The sequence below is a fragment of the Mya arenaria genome, chromosome 6 (genome assembly GCF_026914265.1).
Source record: "Mya arenaria isolate MELC-2E11 chromosome 6, ASM2691426v1".
NCBI lineage: Eukaryota > Metazoa > Mollusca > Bivalvia > Myida > Myidae > Mya > Mya arenaria.
Genome location: NC_069127.1, coordinates 27002173 through 27009700, shown reverse-complemented (window position 1 = coordinate 27009700; position 7528 = coordinate 27002173).

Sequence of the window (7528 nt, the reverse complement as noted above, 5' to 3'; positions counted from 1 at the left end):
ACTTTTAAAATCAATTGTAGTTACTTCCCAAGACTAAACACGTCACTTTTGAACCAAAAAATGTTGCTAAATAGTAGTAATTTAAATTTCAAAAAGAATGCAAAATTTAAAGAAAAGATATATGTAAATATATATTTAAAAAATATAACACACCACTGAGGGTCATATGACATTTTAAGGACCGGCTAGTCAGCCACCGAAGGTGTATATGGACCGAGGCGTTAGCCGAGGTCCATTCACCTTCGGGGGATGACTTACCGCTCCTTATAATGCCATATGGCACGAAGTGGTGGGTTATATTTCTTATATTATACCAAACAGTTTTCATTACAATTGAATTTTTTTAAAGCGATTTAAATTTGTTTTATTGAACAAAGCTAATAATATTTACTTGCGACAAGTTTTCGACGTTGTGAAAATAGCAAGCCGCACTTATCAATTGTATGACGTCAGCGGTCCATATTACATTTTTGGCGAGGTCCGGACCGGCCAAAAATATAATATGGACCGCTGACATTATTAAACTGGATTTTCATCAAAATACAGTGATATACGGACCGATCGAGTTTAAATATACAAAGAAGGGACAAATTTATGTGAGGTATAATATATATATATTTGAACCTTTAAGATAGATGTTAGAACATTTGTTTTCATGCACAACAAAGTACAGACGAAAACAACTGCTACAACATTATTCATTATCTTCGTGCAAATATCTATTTGAACTGTTTGTATAGTAATACGTTATACGAACTTCCCGTAAAGTTAACACATCAACAGATTAGCTGATGATTTTTTACCGCACGCACGCTTTAAGATTCGTCAACAACCAAGCGTACGCGTTGTCTTCACTCTTTACCTGGAAAACGACTTTCTTCAAGCGAATTACACTGGTCTCTGACAGTGAGTGGTGACTGAGTACTCATGTATTTTGAAACAAACTCTATTACAGAGAAAAATGCTTGTATCCAATGATTATCCGCAATTGTTTTGCCTACACGTTCGACCTTTCAAATGTTTATTCAATGAATGGTGGCGCAGTAAATTGGTCACGTAATCATGCCCTGTTTAATACAAAAGTGATTCAGTTTTTTTAATATAGATGCATTAATACAAGTTCATTTTCAAATCTTCATAAAAAGTTTGTTTTAAAAAACTGAGAGTTAAGCAACTATAAATAAAATATCGAAGATCTTTTTCTAAATGAACTGGAAATGAAAAATTGACGTTATTAGCTATTTTTTGCGATAGGGGCGTCCCACGGGTAGCATCGTGGGAAACACTATGTTTTAAAAGGGGGCATTTAAAAATATAATTTAAACTAATAGAACTCCGTAAATAAGCATAAACGAAACCGAACATTTCTTGATTTTAGTGAAAGGTCGTGATCATAGAAAAACTCGAGACATAGACACTCTTAAATAAAATACATTCTTACACTAAAATCACTAAATATCTCTATTTATTTTACTTAAGTTTTTGTTATGTAAATAGTAAAACGAACTGCAAAATCTGAAATACAACGACATCTTTTTGCGTGAATTACGTATGATGTATGTAGTTTCATAGTAGCAAGGGCCATTTTAGTGTGAAACGTTATCTTGCCGTAACTTAGTTACCATTCACGATATTCACGTGCCACTTTGTACACAAGTTACAAGTAACAGGGTGAACAAGTGTTGCAAGGCCCATAACATCACACCTAACATACAAGCTATCAAGAAATGCCCATTGGCAAATATTCACATAAAACATGGTTTAAATGTCACTTGATATGTAATACACATTTATAGCAGGGCCCATAACTTTAATACCTGGCGTATTAAGCCGCTTAATTGTTTTAAATGTTTCAAAAGCGTTTACATGCTTTAGGTTGATAACAATTTAAGATATTCAGATGGAACTGTAAACACATGTTACTAGTGATAACATGCATAGTATCTGATATTTGTCCTTTAAAAATGATTATATATATGACTATGACTATATGCTATAAGATAGTGACACTCTACTTGCACAAAGGATATGCGCGCCCAATGCCCCTGGTTTGACGGAGAGTTACGGAGAAATCAAGCGTATTGGCGATGTTGGGGCCCCCGCCCGAACTTTGTCCACTTTAACGTTACTCTAGTGCATTAAATAAGGACCAATGCATTTAGTTCAAAGATTAAACGTTGGTTTTTTATCTGCACGCAAATGTAAGACGTTTAAAAACAGGTGTAAACGAATTCCTCTTTTTTATTTAATTACCAAATGCAAGCTTGATTTCATTGATGAAATAACTTTTACTTTTTCTTAAATTAGTGACATGATTTTGGTTTGTTTTAGTAACGCGTCTTTAAAAAACTTTCTTCACTTCCAATAACGTAAAGGTTCTTTGACTGAGATCCTCACACCCCTTCAGTATGTGCTCTCTGATTATGCAATTTATAAATTGAACGATCGAGAAAATGAATTATATACCATTGTCCATTTCATTATATAATGTACAACATTGAGCAACTGAAACTAAATCCCATTTAAAGCATTCGTAATTCTAAATGGGTTCATTAATACATTTCTTTGTTGTTGCAAGAACAGGAACTTTTATTCATTATCAATATATAAAACATATATTTTTGTCTTTGGTGAAAATGACCAATGATTAAAATGTTTCAATACATGGAATGTATGCAATATGAACGAACGTAAATTTAAAACAATTTTATGATACATACTTACCATTGAAAAGGTATTATATAAACAAATAATTCTTTATTATTATGTAAATGATATATTTTTGTATTTGGTGAAAATAACCAATGATTGAAAGGTTTTAATGCATAACATGTATGTAATATGAAGGGACGAAAAATAGAACAATTATATGATACATACTTATCATTGAAAATTCATAATATAACAAATCATTCTTGATCAATATCAGTTATAATTAAATTTAATAATATGACATTTTCAATGTATACATAAAGCATTTAACTTAACATGGCAAACTAGAATCGTTTGTAAATGATGATATTAATCTTTTGTAACAGTATACTTCAAAAACCCCATGTTAGGTTAAAATGTTGTAATGCTTCCCCGTTTTGCAAGACTATCATTACTACAGGTTCATTTACATACATGCAACTCTTTGGAAAAATATTAAATATTCGTTTTAACATCAATAGAACAGACAGGTTTTAACATAAATCATGTATACCAAACATGGAACTCACAATACATGCACGTGTAGTTGTTCTACGTGTCTTAAAAAGGGGAAAGAACGTCTACAGCATGTAAGCAAAACTGGTTATAAACATATATACATTTTATAGAGATATATATATAAAATATATATTGGAAGGCTGCTGATGATGTCATGATTGTCATGGATACACTTAAATGTTTCTTATATGTTCTGGGAGAAGGTCAACCAATAATTTGATTAGATATATTGCATAAAAAATGCCATGTAAAGTGGCCACACAAACAATATCTCTTCATTCCATCATATTAATGGCATGTTAAATATCATAAATGGTGGTAAATGGCAATTCAAGTTCAAGAGAATTACTAGTGAAATCCCAAGTCAGGAACCAGGCCAGATATACACTTCAAAATATACAAAATACTGGAAATTGATTTTTGTATGAGGTGTTCATGCTCAACACAGTATAAAGAGGTTAAACACGCTATGATTGTTTGTAAAAAAATTATACATATTTCTGGTACTTCATACTAATTTAAGGGAATTATCAAGCAAACAAACACAAAAATGATACTGAAAATTACTGGGACAAGTCAAGTAATAAAACATTCATATATAAACCCTATTTAAAGGCACAAGGTAATGACCCATACATCAGTGAATAACAGACACAAGCGTACAAACACCACATACGCACCAGAATAGCTCTATCAATAATTGATTGGATCAACGCCTTTGAACGTCGCATAAAACAGGCGTTCGCTGGAACACGTGTTAAACAACAGCATAATAGTCGGTGGTTGGAAGTGGGCACTGATCTTTAGCATCCGTGTGTCTGCCTATATGTTAATATGCAAGAGTGCAAAGAGTACATATAATTCAAACATTGCATAAAACAGGAGTTCGCTAGAACACGTGTTAAACAACAGCATAATAGTCGGTGGTTGGAAGTGGGCACTGATCTTTATCATCCGTGTGTCTGCCTATATGTTAATATGCAAGAGTGCAAAGAGTACATATAATTTAAATATTGCACACGGCATACACTCTACAATGCCCCTTTAATATGCAATTTAACATATCAATTGTACATATTGTAAAGCAGGAGATCACTTTTAAATCTAAATATACACGAACACATCATAAAAACGATGTCCGATTAATAAAGTTACTAAGCAGTAATACAATAACAATTAAAAATAACATAGAAATTTATATAGAATAATACAATTTGGAATGAGTATGTATTGCACAACTCACAAACCATAGCCTAAGCAGGTTATGAAAACAAAAAATGATAATTGTACGTTTGGTAACTAACTTTCTTGTTAGTCTCATTAAAGGGGCTGTCTCACAGATGATAAAATAGCGAGAAAAAAATGTCGAAAAATGACATAAACTTGGCATCGATGTGTACAATGCATTGAAACTTACTTACTAAAGTACCACATAGTTTACAATTTATTTAAGTTTAGCAGTTAATTCGTATTTTTCCATTAAAAAAGATTACTGGGTATGTATACCAGGTAGAATTTATTCCTTATGCGTGATTGGCTAGTCGGTGTTATCACGTGATATTACCGAGGTAGGTGTATAGATTAATTATGTCACCCGATTAGAATAAGCCGTAATAGCTCAGTCAGTCAGACGCTGGACTTCAATTTTGGCGACGCGGGTTCGAACCCGGTCTCCGACACATTTTTTTTTTACATTTTCGTACTTTTTATACAATTATGATATCAAAGCGTAACACATTCTATTAGATAATTGTCCAGAGATTCGTTACAGAAAAAAATATTTTTGGTGCCAATCTGTGACACAGTCCCTTTAGTGCATTTATTAGATATGCATGACATTTTCAAATAAGTGCACGTGTGTTGCATTTATCATATTATTTAATTTAAATAATTATATTAATAAGTTTAAATATATGCACTGACATAAATAAAAATGCGTACATAATTGATAAATGCATCACACGTACACTAATTTGATAATATCGTGCATATCTAATAAATGCATTAATGAGACTGACAAGAAAGCTAGTAAATAAACGTTTTTTAAAAACAAAGAGATGCACCTATGATGTATGATAAGTAGAGTTATAAACATCCCAGTTCATCGAAAGTATGCGTTGAAACAAATGCTCAATAACTTGTTCGTATGGACATATTGAAATATCATATGGCCTCAGTGGGATCCATATCAGGTGGCTATAACTAAAACTATTAGACACGGCTCCAACCTATAATTTTATAGGTTAATGATGTAAGGTGATGACACTTGTTTGAAAATAATGTAATTACATGTCTTTGAATGGCCTTTCTTGGTCAGTAGGGTGTAAGTCTCTTTCGATGTTACACTAGTAAAAACATGGTTTTTGCTTTTATATTTAGGTGAAATTATGGTATGGTGATGACCTTGATAGTTATGTAGCTTTATGTTAAGACATTATTTTTGAGTTGTGAGTTTTGGAGTAGCATTTGCTTCAAATCGGGAATATATATTACTCAATAGATTTAGTTAGATTGGATGGGTAGTGATTTACAAAAGCTTACATAAAGACATATATTGCGATTGAATTGTGCTCAGTAAGATAAAAGTCAAGGACGCTGTAACCAAAACTAAAACAATGCTTTCTGTTTGCAGTAAATAATAGAAATTAAATGTTGTATACCACAATTTTATATGAAGTTGTTCTATGGTTTGCGTTTTGAATTATTGGGGTTAAGGTCAATATCCTTTCTTATAAAAACGATTAAAAGGATATATTCAACTTCATATACGGAAGGTCGACGCAATACATCAGGAAATGGATTTAGGTCAATTTAGAGAAAGTTGGACGTGAACTAATGCGAAGAAAAATGTGCAGGGATTATACTTGAAACAAATAAAGCTAAATATATAGTATTTGCGGCTCGCACAAACATCTTGAAAGTCGCCGCTTGCATGTAGATTCTTGCCAATTTTCCTGCTTGCCAAGTTAAAATTTGGATTTGTCGCATCTCGGGGTGTCTTTTATAATTTATAATCGATATGTTTTGATAATAATTGCGACCACATATAAGTGTATTGTAGTATAGTAAGTTTTGATAGGTATGTGAAATGAAAGCAATAATATATATTTCGTATGTAAACATGACTCCCTAATACCATCTACTGATAATGGAATACATTATTGAATGTCCATGGATATTGAATTTTATTTTAATACAATAAGGTTAACATAATTCATTTGTGTAAATAGCTGAATCATGAGTATATAAATGTGCAATATATACATGTAATTATTTAATATTTATGTTAACCGGATAAGTACTAGACTAATAAGAGTTCATTTTATAAAGACGGTTTAGGTTAAACATTGACCTATGTATTAGAAGTTATCATTTTAATAAATAGTCTTATTAGGTGGATCTATTAGGCAATTACAAAAGTTAATATCCAACTGCTGTTTCATAATAAGTAGTACTTATTGCGAATCTATGTCGGTACTTAAAAGCTTTTATATAAAAATCATCTTAGAAAAGACCTCTTCACTTCTTTTATTTTTACCAGGCTCATTTATGTCGTGTTCATATGTACATTGTTCAAATCAGAAAATATTATGTAGTTTAATATACATGTACCTTCCGTATTAAATAACATTTACCTAAATTATAAACGTAACTTTTTCGAATTGAATTATAGCTACTGCCGATCATTTAAACTATATTATCCCTCGCATCAATTAGCATTTGTAAGGTACAAGGCTGGAGAATTTATTTTATTTATTTATTTATTGCCAAACTAGAACGATTATATTTTTATATAGATTTTAACCCGGTACTGTATTCGTATTGCCACGCATGTACATCGCAATAACTTTTATAATCGAACTTTTTGTTATTGAGACATTTCCAGGTGGTGAATAAGTGAATAACCTATTCCAACAGTAATTATTGTGATACGATGGATTGACTGGAAAGATAGGTATCAATTTTTAAAAGCATATGTATTCTTTGTATCGTGAAAATGTAATAAGTTTATTATTAAGTTGTTATTTTTAAACATTTAAAATTTTAAACAATCTGTCGTACTCATTATACTATATCATTGTTTGTATGGCTTCATTAACATTTTATTGTGTTTGCTTTATTTATTCTTTTTACGCAAATATTTGTGGTTAATAAAGGCAATATGCTTTAAACTTGGTAAAAGTATTCACGTTCAGCTTTAGACTTCCATGGTCGGTTTTTATAATAGATATAATGTCATTTCCTACCTTAATTCATTGTCCTAAGTATGGTTATATTATAGAACAGCTTAAACTTTCCAAATATACTGTATTGTCAT